This window comes from Coffea arabica, chromosome 7e (assembly GCF_036785885.1).
Source record: "Coffea arabica cultivar ET-39 chromosome 7e, Coffea Arabica ET-39 HiFi, whole genome shotgun sequence".
In the NCBI taxonomy this organism is placed as follows: domain Eukaryota; kingdom Viridiplantae; phylum Streptophyta; class Magnoliopsida; order Gentianales; family Rubiaceae; genus Coffea; species Coffea arabica.
In genome coordinates this window covers 33,894,959-33,910,916 of record NC_092323.1, presented here as the reverse complement: position 1 = coordinate 33,910,916, position 15,958 = coordinate 33,894,959, and positions in this window count along the sequence as shown.

Here is a 15,958-nt window from a genome sequence, read left to right as displayed (position 1 = left end):
ATGAGTGAAGCATCAAGTGAGCTGATTGTGCATGGGAAGGCGAGTGTTTATAGTTTTCCTAACGAACTTAACTTTGCCTTGTTTAGTGTTTCTGCTTTTGTACGGATTGAGCGAAGTCGAGTGAAGTTAGTCATGCAATGTTCCATTCCGAAGTTGCTTGTACAATTCACTAGCTTCCATGGAGTTTGTCTTCTAGGAGATAGATCTATTTGGTATCACTTCATGGAACAACCCGAATCTGTCCGCACCAATGGAGAATTAATTCGAACTCCATATTTCTATTCTTGTTTGTTACCCATGGTTCATTCATCATCTTTACCTTCTTTTGAGCAATATTTCCATCCTCACACATGTATTTCCTATGCAGATTTTGAAGGAAAATGTAAAGAGCCATCAATGCAGTCTCAAGTTGAATCGATTGATGGAAGGAATCACGTGTCACAGGGAGTTTTTGCATTTAACTCTTATTCTACACCTTCTTACCACTTAATTAATGACGTTCCATTGCTTATGTATCCAATTTCTGGTTCAAAACAAGCTGAGACTCATTTTGTTTTTGTAGGTTGTAAGGCTGCTCGAAATTTTCCAGCTTTGATTAAAGAGTTGCAACCTGATTTCATGCTTGTGCCAGCTGCTTGTAATCTTCCATGCATATTCATACATCCAAAAGCTGGTCACCATGAGATCATCTTATCAACTCAAACTGGCGCAAATTCAAGTGACTCGTCTGGAGTGTGACCTTCACTTCATTGCTGCCACTTATGTTGGGTGATGCAGACAAGTGTGTCAATCAAGACCCGAATGTTGTTTTTACCTCACTGGTTCATTCTTCCACGGAAGTGCAACATGAATGGCTCATTGCTCTATCTCCAGATGGGCAAGTAGTGCCAAATCAGCAACAACTAGGGTCGAATTATACTACCTTGCACAATCAGATTCAAGATTTTTCTAAGCTGAATGAGAGTCATCATGAAGATCCCTATCTAGTGCATGCGAAACGTAAGTTGTCAAGTAGTATTAACCCTACATATACTAATTGTGTGATTTGTTTTATGGGTTTGAATTTGACATGCAAACGACCAAGGGTTGATGAGAGAGTTTTGGAGTGCTACATGGAATTTTCACAAGCTTTATACAAGGTGTTTCTTGTCTTGGCGAATGTCCTTGTTCAAGAGCATCACGAGGTTGTCCAAGCGACATGTGACGTGGCTGGTGCTCATTCATCTCGCTCCCACATTGCATGGAGTACCACTTTTTCCCAAGATTTAAGGACAAATCCTTTTCAAGAGGAGGGGAATGATACGAATGAGCAAGCCTCAAAGGGAGGATTGGGCCTCGATTAAGTAGCTCTTGTTGAGCTTAGCTTCGGCCATGTGGGCCATAGGTCCAATAGTACTTTAGCTAGTCATTAAGCTAGTTAATTAGTAGGTTAGCTTTCGGCCAAGAGAGACCCAATGGGCTGGCCGATTTTCCCTTCATGCTTTCCAAGCTTTATTAGGTTTAGTCAAGGCTATAAATAGCCCTAAAGCTGATGGTACATTTAGTTTTTGCGATGTTATTAATAAAATTCCAGAATTTCGTCTTCCATTAAGCCAAATTCCTCTAGCTTGTGAAAGCTAAGTTGAACATCCTAGTGTGGTTCCTAGGTTGTTTATTGACTTATCAATCAAGCAAACACACTTGATTGTGGCATCCTCTGCCGTTGAATTCGTTCTTGAGTGGTCCGAGTTTGGGTTCAACTCCGTCGATTCCGTAACGTGTCCTCTAAGATCCTAAGTTGCTTCCGCGACCGGGCAGCGAGACCCTCGACAGCTCAGCGGAGGTCGAAGACCTGATTGACTAACACCAAAGCAACACCAAAATACCACCAAACCCCCGACCAAAAGGCCGAGGACCAGCACGCTCCGCAAATTCCAGAATTTTGGGCTGTCGGGTAGAGTACTTCTAGGATTTTCAAAAATTCAGCCTTGAAGGCATTTTGTCTTGCCTTCTTTTTCAGTCATTAGTCCTAATCTGAGTTTTAGATCGCGTCTAGGCCTTCATTCACCTCCATTCCTTGCTGCTATCTTGTGTCACTTGTTGACTAGTCAAGAACGTACCTTGCGGTGACGCCTAATTTGTTCAACCCGAGCAACTAGCAAGCCAAGGAATTGCTTGGTGAGACTATTAGAGAGTGATACACTTGAGTGAAACACAAGCGTGAGTGACCTATACATTGTACCAAAAAAAAAAGAAGGAGAGAAGAAGTCGTTTGCTTATTTTCTTTTGCAGGTTTACCTAAGCATGTCTAGTGGAGTTGGTGACCAAACAATGGACTTTAAACTACACATGGTGGCCATGATGGAAGAATTCAAGCAGAGTTTGGATGAAGCTTTCGAGCCTCTTCATAGACGCCTTGACCGAATGGTGAATAAGGATGTCAAGAGGAGGGGTTCCCCACAATTTCATCCTGACGTCCAACCTACCTCTTCAAAGTCATTATATTCAAGGAGAAGGGAGGAGGTTCATTCGACAACAAAGCATGCAAATACTTTATCCATAGATGAAGGAGTTAGTTGAGTGCAGGAGACATGTCAACAACTCTCCTCCAACAAAAACTTGAAAAAGAGCGAGTTGAGTATGGTGGTGAGAGTGCACTTGAGGTAAAAGTTGAGGAATGTGAGATTGAAAAAGAGGTAAAAAAATCTGAGGAGATGAGTGAAGCATCAAGTGAGCTGATTGTGCATGGGAAGGCGAGTGTTTATAGTTTTCCTAACGAACTTAACTTTGCCTTGTTTAGTGTTTCTGCTTTTGTACGGATTGAGCGAAGTCGAGTGAAGTTAGTCATGCAATGTTCCATTCCAAAGTTGCTTGTACAATTCACTAGCTTCCATGGAGTTTGTCTTCTAGGAGATAGATCTATTTGGTATCACTTCATGGAACAACCCGAATCTGTCCGCACCAATGGAGAATTAATTCGAACTCCATATTTCTATTCTTGTTTGTTACCCACGGTTCATTCATCATCTTTACCTTCTTTTGAGCATTATTTCCATCCTCACACATGTATTTCCTATGCAGATTTTGAAGGAAAATGTAAAGAGCCATCAATGCAGTCTCAAGTTGAATCGATTGATGGAAGGAATCACGTGTCACAGGGAGTTTTTGCATTTAACTCTTATTCTACACCTTCTTACCACTTAATTAATGACGTTCCATTGCTTATGTATCCAATTTCTGGTTCAAAACAAGCTGAGACTCATTTTGTTTTTGTAGGTTGTAAGGCTGCTCGAAATTTTCCAGCTTTGATTAAAGAGTTGCAACCTGATTTCATGCTTGTGCCAGCTGCTTGTAATCTTCCATGCATATTCATACATCCAAAAGCTGGTCACCATGAGATCATCTTATCAACTCAAACTGGCGCAAATTCAAGTGACTCGTCTGGAGTGTGACCTTCACTTCATTGCTGCCACTTATGTTGGGTGATGCAGACAAGTGTGTCAATCAAGACCCGAATGTTGTTTTTACCTCACTGGTTCATTCTTCCACGGAAGTGCAACATGAATGGCTCATTGCTCTATCTCCAGATGGGCAAGTAGTGCCAAATCAGCAACAACTAGGGTCGAATTATACTACCTTGCACAATCAGATTCAAGATTTTTCTAAGCTGAATGAGAGTCATCATGAAGATCCCTATCTAGTGCATGCGAAACGTAAGTTGTCAAGTAGTATTAACCCTACATATACTAATTGTGTGATTTGTTTTATGGGTTTGAATTTGACATGCAAACGACCAAGGGTTGATGAGAGAGTTTTGGAGTGCTACATGGAATTTTCACAAGCTTTATACAAGGTGTTTCTTGTCTTGGCGAATGTCCTTGTTCAAGAGCATCACGAGGTTGTCCAAGCGACATGTGACGTGGCTGGTGCTCATTCATCTCGCTCCCACATTGCATGGAGTACCACTTTTTCCCAAGATTTAAGGACAAATCCTTTTCAAGAGGAGGGGAATGATACGAATGAGCAAGCCTCAAAGGGAGGATTGGGCCTCGATTAAGTAGCTCTTGTTGAGCTTAGCTTCGGCCATGTGGGCCTTAGGTCCAATAGTACTTTAGCTAGTCATTAAGCTAGTTAATTAGTAGGTTAGCTTTCGGCCAAGAGAGACCCAATGGGCTGGCCGATTTTCCCTTCATGCTTTCCAAGCTTTATTAGGTTTAGTCAAGGCTATAAATAGCCCTAAAGCTGATGGTACATTTAGTTTTTGCGATGTTATTAATAAAATTCCAGAATTTCGTCTTCCATTAAGCCAAATTCCTCTAGCTTGTGAAAGCTAAGTTGAACATCCTAGTGTGGTTCCTAGGTTGTTTATTGACTTATCAATCAAGCAAACACACTTGATTGTGGCATCCTCTGCCGTTGAATTCGTTCTTGAGTGGTCCGAGTTTGGGTTCAACTCCGTCGATTCCGTAACGTGTCCTCTAAGATCCTAAGTTGCTTCCGCGACCGGGCAGCGAGACCCTCGACAGCTCAGCGGAGGTCGAAGACCTGATTGACTAACACCAAAGCAACACCAAAATACCACCAAACCCCCGACCAAAAGGCCGAGGACCAGCACGCTCCGCAAATTCCAGAATTTTGGGCTGTCGGGTAGAGTACTTCTAGGATTTTCAAAAATTCAGCCTTGAAGGCATTTTGTCTTGCCTTCTTTTTCAGTCATTAGTCCTAATCTGAGTTTTAGATCGCGTCTAGGCCTTCATTCACCTCCATTCCTTGCTGCTATCTTGTGTCACTTGTTGACTAGTCAAGAACGTACCTTGCGGTGACGCCTAATTTGTTCAACCCGAGCAACTAGCAAGCCAAGGAATTGCTTGGTGAGACTATTAGAGAGTGATACACTTGAGTGAAACACAAGCGTGAGTGACCTATACATTGTACCAAAAAAAAAAGAAGGAGAGAAGAAGTCGTTTGCTTATTTTCTTTTGCAGGTTTACCTAAGCATGTCTAGTGGAGTTGGTGACCAAACAATGGACTTTAAACTACACATGGTGGCCATGATGGAAGAATTCAAGCAGAGTTTGGATGAAGCTTTCGAGCCTCTTCATAGACGCCTTGACCGAATGGTGAATAAGGATGTCAAGAGGAGGGGTTCCCCACAATTTCATCCTGACGTCCAACCTTCCTCTTCAAAGTCATTATATTCAAGGAGAAGGGAGGAGGTTCATTCGACAACAAAGCATGCAAATACTTTATCCATAGATGAAGGAGTTAGTTGAGTGCAGGAGACATGTCAACAACTCTCCTGCAACAAAAACTTGAAAAAGAGCGAGTTGAGTATGGTGGTGAGAGTGCACTTGAGGTAAAAGTTGAGGAATGTGAGATTGAAAAAGAGGTAAAAAAATCTGAGGAGATGAGTGAAGCATCAAGTGAGCTGATTGTGCATGGGAAGGCGAGTGTTTATAGTTTTCCTAACGAACTTAACTTTGCCTTGTTTAGTGTTTCTGCTTTTGTACGGATTGAGCGAAGTCGAGTGAAGTTAGTCATGCAATGTTCCATTCCGAAGTTGCTTGTACAATTCACTAGCTTCCATGGAGTTTGTCTTCTAGGAGATAGATCTATTTGGTATCACTTCATGGAACAACCCGAATCTGTCCGCACCAATGGAGAATTAATTCGAACTCCATATTTCTATTCTTGTTTGTTACCCATGGTTCATTCATCATCTTTACCTTCTTTTGAGCATTATTTCCATCCTCACACATGTATTTCCTATGCAGATTTTGAAGGAAAATGTAAAGAGCCATCAATGCAGTCTCAAGTTGAATCGATTGATGGAAGGAATCACGTGTCACAGGGAGTTTTTGCATTTAACTCTTATTCTACACCTTCTTACCACTTAATTAATGACGTTCCATTGCTTATGTATCCAATTTCTGGTTCAAAACAAGCTGAGACTCATTTTGTTTTTGTAGGTTGTAAGGCTGCTCGAAATTTTCCAGCTTTGATTAAAGAGTTGCAACCTGATTTCATGCTTGTGCCAGCTGCTTGTAATCTTCCATGCATATTCATACATCCAAAAGCTGGTCACCATGAGATCATCTTATCAACTCAAACTGGCGCAAATTCAAGTGACTCGTCTGGAGTGTGACCTTCACTTCATTGCTGCCACTTATGTTGGGTGATGCAGACAAGTGTGTCAATCAAGACCCGAATGTTGTTTTTACCTCACTGGTTCATTCTTCCACGGAAGTGCAACATGAATGGCTCATTGCTCTATCTCCAGATGGGCAAGTAGTGCCAAATCAGCAACAACTAGGGTCGAATTATACTACCTTGCACAATCAGATTCAAGATTTTTCTAAGCTGAATGAGAGTCATCATGAAGATCCCTATCTAGTCCATGCGAAACGTAAGTTGTCAAGTAGTATTAACCCTACATATACTAATTGTGCGATTTGTTTTATGGGTTTGAATTTGACATGCAAACGACCAAGGGTTGATGAGAGAGTTTTGGAGTGCTACATGGAATTTTCACAAGCTTTATACAAGGTGTTTCTTGTCTTGGCGAATGTCCTTGTTCAAGAGCATCACGAGGTTGTCCAAGCGACATGTGACGTGGCTGGTGCTCATTCATCTCGCTCCCACATTGCATGGAGTACCACTTTTTCCCAAGATTTAAGGACAAATCCTTTTCAAGAGGAGGGGAATGATACGAATGAGCAAGCCTCAAAGGGAGGATTGGGCCTCGATTAAGTAGCTCTTGTTGAGCTTAGCTTCGGCCATGTGGGCCTTAGGTCCAATAGTACTTTAGCTAGTCATTAAGCTAGTTAATTAGTAGGTTAGCTTTCGGCCAAGAGAGACCCAATGGGCTGGCCGATTTTCCCTTCATGCTTTCCAAGCTTTATTAGGTTTAGTCAAGGCTATAAATAGCCCTAAAGCTGATGGTACATTTAGTTTTTGCGATGTTATTAATAAAATTCCAGAATTTCGTCTTCCATTAAGCCAAATTCCTCTAGCTTGTGAAAGCTAAGTTGAACATCCTAGTGTGGTTCCTAGGTTGTTTATTGACTTATCAATCAAGCAAACACACTTGATTGTGGCATCCTCTGCCGTTGAATTCGTTCTTGAGTGGTCCGAGTTTGGGTTCAACTCCGTCGATTCCGTAACGTGTCCTCTAAGATCCTAAGTTGCTTCCGCGACCGGGCAGCGAGACCCTCGACAGCTCAGCGGAGGTCGAAGACCTGATTGACTAACACCAAAGCAACACCAAAATACCACCAAACCCCCGACCAAAAGGCCGAGGACCAGCACGCTCCGCAAATTCCAGAATTTTGGGCTGTCGGGTAGAGTACTTCTAGGATTTTCAAAAATTCAGCCTTGAAGGCATTTTGTCTTGCCTTCTTTTTCAGTCATTAGTCCTAATCTGAGTTTTAGATCGCGTCTAGGCCTTCATTCACCTCCATTCCTTGCTGCTATCTTGTGTCACTTGTTGACTAGTCAAGAACGTACCTTGCGGTGACGCCTAATTTGTTCAACCCGAGCAACTAGCAAGCCAAGGAATTGCTTGGTGAGACTATTAGAGAGTGATACACTTGAGTGAAACACAAGCGTGAGTGACCTATACATTGTACCAAAAAAAAAAGAAGGAGAGAAGAAGTCGTTTGCTTATTTTCTTTTGCAGGTTTACCTAAGCATGTCTAGTGGAGTTGGTGACCAAACAATGGACTTTAAACTACACATGGTGGCCATGATGGAAGAATTCAAGCAGAGTTTGGATGAAGCTTTCGAGCCTCTTCATAGACGCCTTGACCGAATGGTGAATAAGGATGTCAAGAGGAGGGGTTCCCCACAATTTCATCCTGACGTCCAACCTACCTCTTCAAAGTCATTATATTCAAGGAGAAGGGAGGAGGTTCATTCGACAACAAAGCATGCAAATACTTTATCCATAGATGAAGGAGTTAGTTGAGTGCAGGAGACATGTCAACAACTCTCCTCCAACAAAAACTTGAAAAAGAGCGAGTTGAGTATGGTGGTGAGAGTGCACTTGAGGTAAAAGTTGAGGAATGTGAGATTGAAAAAGAGGTAAAAAAATCTGAGGAGATGAGTGAAGCATCAAGTGAGCTGATTGTGCATGGGAAGGCGAGTGTTTATAGTTTTCCTAACGAACTTAACTTTGCCTTGTTTAGTGTTTCTGCTTTTGTACGGATTGAGCGAAGTCGAGTGAAGTTAGTCATGCAATGTTCCATTCCAAAGTTGCTTGTACAATTCACTAGCTTCCATGGAGTTTGTCTTCTAGGAGATAGATCTATTTGGTATCACTTCATGGAACAACCCGAATCTGTCCGCACCAATGGAGAATTAATTCGAACTCCATATTTCTATTCTTGTTTGTTACCCACGGTTCATTCATCATCTTTACCTTCTTTTGAGCATTATTTCCATCCTCACACATGTATTTCCTATGCAGATTTTGAAGGAAAATGTAAAGAGCCATCAATGCAGTCTCAAGTTGAATCGATTGATGGAAGGAATCACGTGTCACAGGGAGTTTTTGCATTTAACTCTTATTCTACACCTTCTTACCACTTAATTAATGACGTTCCATTGCTTATGTATCCAATTTCTGGTTCAAAACAAGCTGAGACTCATTTTGTTTTTGTAGGTTGTAAGGCTGCTCGAAATTTTCCAGCTTTGATTAAAGAGTTGCAACCTGATTTCATGCTTGTGCCAGCTGCTTGTAATCTTCCATGCATATTCATACATCCAAAAGCTGGTCACCATGAGATCATCTTATCAACTCAAACTGGCGCAAATTCAAGTGACTCGTCTGGAGTGTGACCTTCACTTCATTGCTGCCACTTATGTTGGGTGATGCAGACAAGTGTGTCAATCAAGACCCGAATGTTGTTTTTACCTCACTGGTTCATTCTTCCACGGAAGTGCAACATGAATGGCTCATTGCTCTATCTCCAGATGGGCAAGTAGTGCCAAATCAGCAACAACTAGGGTCGAATTATACTACCTTGCACAATCAGATTCAAGATTTTTCTAAGCTGAATGAGAGTCATCATGAAGATCCCTATCTAGTGCATGCGAAACGTAAGTTGTCAAGTAGTATTAACCCTACATATACTAATTGTGTGATTTGTTTTATGGGTTTGAATTTGACATGCAAACGACCAAGGGTTGATGAGAGAGTTTTGGAGTGCTACATGGAATTTTCACAAGCTTTATACAAGGTGTTTCTTGTCTTGGCGAATGTCCTTGTTCAAGAGCATCACGAGGTTGTCCAAGCGACATGTGACGTGGCTGGTGCTCATTCATCTCGCTCCCACATTGCATGGAGTACCACTTTTTCCCAAGATTTAAGGACAAATCCTTTTCAAGAGGAGGGGAATGATACGAATGAGCAAGCCTCAAAGGGAGGATTGGGCCTCGATTAAGTAGCTCTTGTTGAGCTTAGCTTCGGCCATGTGGGCCTTAGGTCCAATAGTACTTTAGCTAGTCATTAAGCTAGTTAATTAGTAGGTTAGCTTTCGGCCAAGAGAGACCCAATGGGCTGGCCGATTTTCCCTTCATGCTTTCCAAGCTTTATTAGGTTTAGTCAAGGCTATAAATAGCCCTAAAGCTGATGGTACATTTAGTTTTTGCGATGTTATTAATAAAATTCCAGAATTTCGTCTTCCATTAAGCCAAATTCCTCTAGCTTGTGAAAGCTAAGTTGAACATCCTAGTGTGGTTCCTAGGTTGTTTATTGACTTATCAATCAAGCAAACACACTTGATTGTGGCATCCTCTGCCGTTGAATTCGTTCTTGAGTGGTCCGAGTTTGGGTTCAACTCCGTCGATTCCGTAACGTGTCCTCTAAGATCCTAAGTTGCTTCCGCGACCGGGCAGCGAGACCCTCGACAGCTCAGCGGAGGTCGAAGACCTGATTGACTAACACCAAAGCAACACCAAAATACCACCAAACCCCCGACCAAAAGGCCGAGGACCAGCACGCTCCGCAAATTCCAGAATTTTGGGCTGTCGGGTAGAGTACTTCTAGGATTTTCAAAAATTCAGCCTTGAAGGCATTTTGTCTTGCCTTCTTTTTCAGTCATTAGTCCTAATCTGAGTTTTAGATCGCGTCTAGGCCTTCATTCACCTCCATTCCTTGCTGCTATCTTGTGTCACTTGTTGACTAGTCAAGAACGTACCTTGCGGTGACGCCTAATTTGTTCAACCCGAGCAACTAGCAAGCCAAGGAATTGCTTGGTGAGACTATTAGAGAGTGATACACTTGAGTGAAACACAAGCGTGAGTGACCTATACATTGTACCAAAAAAAAAAGAAGGAGAGAAGAAGTCGTTTGCTTATTTTCTTTTGCAGGTTTACCTAAGCATGTCTAGTGGAGTTGGTGACCAAACAATGGACTTTAAACTACACATGGTGGCCATGATGGAAGAATTCAAGCAGAGTTTGGATGAAGCTTTCGAGCCTCTTCATAGACGCCTTGACCGAATGGTGAATAAGGATGTCAAGAGGAGGGGTTCCCCACAATTTCATCCTGACGTCCAACCTTCCTCTTCAAAGTCATTATATTCAAGGAGAAGGGAGGAGGTTCATTCGACAACAAAGCATGCAAATACTTTATCCATAGATGAAGGAGTTAGTTGAGTGCAGGAGACATGTCAACAACTCTCCTCCAACAAAAACTTGAAAAAGAGCGAGTTGAGTATGGTGGTGAGAGTGCACTTGAGGTAAAAGTTGAGGAATGTGAGATTGAAAAAGAGGTAAAAAAATCTGAGGAGATGAGTGAAGCATCAAGTGAGCTGATTGTGCATGGGAAGGCGAGTGTTTATAGTTTTCCTAACGAACTTAACTTTGCCTTGTTTAGTGTTTCTGCTTTTGTACGGATTGAGCGAAGTCGAGTGAAGTTAGTCATGCAATGTTCCATTCCGAAGTTGCTTGTACAATTCACTAGCTTCCATGGAGTTTGTCTTCTAGGAGATAGATCTATTTGGTATCACTTCATGGAACAACCCGAATCTGTCCGCACCAATGGAGAATTAATTCGAACTCCATATTTCTATTCTTGTTTGTTACCCATGGTTCATTCATCATCTTTACCTTCTTTTGAGCATTATTTCCATCCTCACACATGTATTTCCTATGCAGATTTTGAAGGAAAATGTAAAGAGCCATCAATGCAGTCTCAAGTTGAATCGATTGATGGAAGGAATCACGTGTCACAGGGAGTTTTTGCATTTAACTCTTATTCTACACCTTCTTACCACTTAATTAATGACGTTCCATTGCTTATGTATCCAATTTCTGGTTCAAAACAAGCTGAGACTCATTTTGTTTTTGTAGGTTGTAAGGCTGCTCGAAATTTTCCAGCTTTGATTAAAGAGTTGCAACCTGATTTCATGCTTGTGCCAGCTGCTTGTAATCTTCCATGCATATTCATACATCCAAAAGCTGGTCACCATGAGATCATCTTATCAACTCAAACTGGCGCAAATTCAAGTGACTCGTCTGGAGTGTGACCTTCACTTCATTGCTGCCACTTATGTTGGGTGATGCAGACAAGTGTGTCAATCAAGACCCGAATGTTGTTTTTACCTCACTGGTTCATTCTTCCACGGAAGTGCAACATGAATGGCTCATTGCTCTATCTCCAGATGGGCAAGTAGTGCCAAATCAGCAACAACTAGGGTCGAATTATACTACCTTGCACAATCAGATTCAAGATTTTTCTAAGCTGAATGAGAGTCATCATGAAGATCCCTATCTAGTCCATGCGAAACGTAAGTTGTCAAGTAGTATTAACCCTACATATACTAATTGTGCGATTTGTTTTATGGGTTTGAATTTGACATGCAAACGACCAAGGGTTGATGAGAGAGTTTTGGAGTGCTACATGGAATTTTCACAAGCTTTATACAAGGTGTTTCTTGTCTTGGCGAATGTCCTTGTTCAAGAGCATCACGAGGTTGTCCAAGCGACATGTGACGTGGCTGGTGCTCATTCATCTCGCTCCCACATTGCATGGAGTACCACTTTTTCCCAAGATTTAAGGACAAATCCTTTTCAAGAGGAGGGGAATGATACGAATGAGCAAGCCTCAAAGGGAGGATTGGGCCTCGATTAAGTAGCTCTTGTTGAGCTTAGCTTCGGCCATGTGGGCCTTAGGTCCAATAGTACTTTAGCTAGTCATTAAGCTAGTTAATTAGTAGGTTAGCTTTCGGCCAAGAGAGACCCAATGGGCTGGCCGATTTTCCCTTCATGCTTTCCAAGCTTTATTAGGTTTAGTCAAGGCTATAAATAGCCCTAAAGCTGATGGTACATTTAGTTTTTGCGATGTTATTAATAAAATTCCAGAATTTCGTCTTCCATTAAGCCAAATTCCTCTAGCTTGTGAAAGCTAAGTTGAACATCCTAGTGTGGTTCCTAGGTTGTTTATTGACTTATCAATCAAGCAAACACACTTGATTGTGGCATCCTCTGCCGTTGAATTCGTTCTTGAGTGGTCCGAGTTTGGGTTCAACTCCGTCGATTCCGTAACGTGTCCTCTAAGATCCTAAGTTGCTTCCGCGACCGGGCAGCGAGACCCTCGACAGCTCAGCGGAGGTCGAAGACCTGATTGACTAACACCAAAGCAACACCAAAATACCACCAAACCCCCGACCAAAAGGCCGAGGACCAGCACGCTCCGCAAATTCCAGAATTTTGGGTTGTCGGGTAGAGTACTTCTAGGATTTTCAAAAATTCAGCCTTGAAGGCATTTTGTCTTGCCTTCTTTTTTAGTCATTAGTCCTAATCTGAGTTTTAGATCGCGTCTAGGCCTTCATTCACCTCCATTCCTTGCTGCTATCTTGTGTCACTTGTTGACTAGTCAAGAACGTACCTTGCGGTGACGCCTAATTTGTTCAACCCGAGCAACTAGCAAGCCAAGGAATTGCTTGGTGAGACTATTAGAGAGTGATACACTTGAGTGAAACACAAGCGTGAGTGACCTATACATTGTACCAAAAAAAAAAGAAGGAGAGAAGAAGTCGTTTGCTTATTTTCTTTTGCAGGTTTACCTAAGCATGTCTAGTGGAGTTGGTGACCAAACAATGGACTTTAAACTACACATGGTGGCCATGATGGAAGAATTCAAGCAGAGTTTGGATGAAGCTTTCGAGCCTCTTCATAGACGCCTTGACCGAATGGTGAATAAGGATGTCAAGAGGAGGGGTTCCCCACAATTTCATCCTGACGTCCAACCTACCTCTTCAAAGTCATTATATTCAAGGAGAAGGGAGGAGGTTCATTCGACAACAAAGCATGCAAATACTTTATCCATAGATGAAGGAGTTAGTTGAGTGCAGGAGACATGTCAACAACTCTCCTCCAACAAAAACTTGAAAAAGAGCGAGTTGAGTATGGTGGTGAGAGTGCACTTGAGGTAAAAGTTGAGGAATGTGAGATTGAAAAAGAGGTAAAAAAATCTGAGGAGATGAGTGAAGCATCAAGTGAGCTGATTGTGCATGGGAAGGCGAGTGTTTATAGTTTTCCTAACGAACTTAACTTTGCCTTGTTTAGTGTTTCTGCTTTTGTACGGATTGAGCGAAGTCGAGTGAAGTTAGTCATGCAATGTTCCATTCCAAAGTTGCTTGTACAATTCACTAGCTTCCATGGAGTTTGTCTTCTAGGAGATAGATCTATTTGGTATCACTTCATGGAACAACCCGAATCTGTCCGCACCAATGGAGAATTAATTCGAACTCCATATTTCTATTCTTGTTTGTTACCCATGGTTCATTCATCATCTTTACCTTCTTTTGAGCAATATTTCCATCCTCACACATGTATTTCCTATGCAGATTTTGAAGGAAAATGTAAAGAGCCATCAATGCAGTCTCAAGTTGAATCGATTGATGGAAGGAATCACGTGTCACAGGGAGTTTTTGCATTTAACTCTTATTCTACACCTTCTTACCACTTAATTAATGACGTTCCATTGCTTATGTATCCAATTTCTGGTTCAAAACAAGCTGAGACTCATTTTGTTTTTGTAGGTTGTAAGGCTGCTCGAAATTTTCCAGCTTTGATTAAAGAGTTGCAACCTGATTTCATGCTTGTGCCAGCTGCTTGTAATCTTCCATGCATATTCATACATCCAAAAGCTGGTCACCATGAGATCATCTTATCAACTCAAACTGGCGCAAATTCAAGTGACTCGTCTGGAGTGTGACCTTCACTTCATTGCTGCCACTTATGTTGGGTGATGCAGACAAGTGTGTCAATCAAGACCCGAATGTTGTTTTTACCTCACTGGTTCATTCTTCCACGGAAGTGCAACATGAATGGCTCATTGCTCTATCTCCAGATGGGCAAGTAGTGCCAAATCAGCAACAACTAGGGTCGAATTATACTACCTTGCACAATCAGATTCAAGATTTTTCTAAGCTGAATGAGAGTCATCATGAAGATCCCTATCTAGTGCATGCGAAACGTAAGTTGTCAAGTAGTATTAACCCTACATATACTAATTGTGTGATTTGTTATATGGGTTTGAATTTGACATGCAAACGACCAAGGGTTGATGAGAGAGTTTTGGAGTGCTACATGGAATTTTCACAAGCTTTATACAAGGTGTTTCTTGTCTTGGCGAATGTCCTTGTTCAAGAGCATCACGAGGTTGTCCAAGCGACATGTGACGTGGCTGGTGCTCATTCATCTCGCTCCCACATTGCATGGAGTACCACTTTTTCCCAAGATTTAAGGACAAATCCTTTTCAAGAGGAGGGGAATGATACGAATGAGCAAGCCTCAAAGGGAGGATTGGGCCTCGATTAAGTAGCTCTTGTTGAGCTTAGCTTCGGCCATGTGGGCCTTAGGTCCAATAGTACTTTAGCTAGTCATTAAGCTAGTTAATTAGTAGGTTAGCTTTCGGCCAAGAGAGACCCAATGGGCTGGCCGATTTTCCCTTCATGCTTTCCAAGCTTTATTAGGTTTAGTCAAGGCTATAAATAGCCCTAAAGCTGATGGTACATTTAGTTTTTGCGATGTTATTAATAAAATTCCAGAATTTCGTCTTCCATTAAGCCAAATTCCTCTAGCTTGTGAAAGCTAAGTTGAACATCCTAGTGTGGTTCCTAGGTTGTTTATTGACTTATCAATCAAGCAAACACACTTGATTGTGGCATCCTCTGCCGTTGAATTCGTTCTTGAGTGGTCCGAGTTTGGGTTCAACTCCGTCGATTCCGTAACGTGTCCTCTAAGATCCTAAGTTGCTTCCGCGACCGGGCAGCGAGACCCTCGACAGCTCAGCGGAGGTCGAAGACCTGATTGACTAACACCAAAGCAACACCAAAATACCACCAAACCCCCGACCAAAAGGCCGAGGACCAGCACGCTCCGCAAATTCCAGAATTTTGGGTTGTCGGGTAGAGTACTTCTAGGATTTTCAAAAATTCAGCCTTGAAGGCATTTTGTCTTGCCTTCTTTTTCAGTCATTAGTCCTAATCTGAGTTTTAGATCGCGTCTAGGCCTTCATTCACCTCCATTCCTTGCTGCTATCTTGTGTCACTTGTTGACTAGTCAAGAACGTACCTTGCGGTGACGCCTAATTTGTTCAACCCGAGCAACTAGCAAGCCAAGGAATTGCTTGGTGAGACTATTAGAGAGTGATACACTTGAGTGAAACACAAGCGTGAGTGACCTATACATTGTACCAAAAAAAAAAGAAGGAGAGAAGAAGTCGTTTGCTTATTTTCTTTTGCAGGTTTACCTAAGCATGTCTAGTGGAGTTGGTGACCAAACAATGGACTTTAAACTACACATGGTGGCCATGATGGAAGAATTCAAGCAGAGTTTGGATGAAGCTTTCGAGCCTCTTCATAGACGCCTTGACCGAATGGTGAATAAGGATGTCAAGAGGAGGGGTTCCCCACAATTTCATCCTGACGTCCAACCTTCCTCTTCAAAGTCATTATATTCAAGGAGA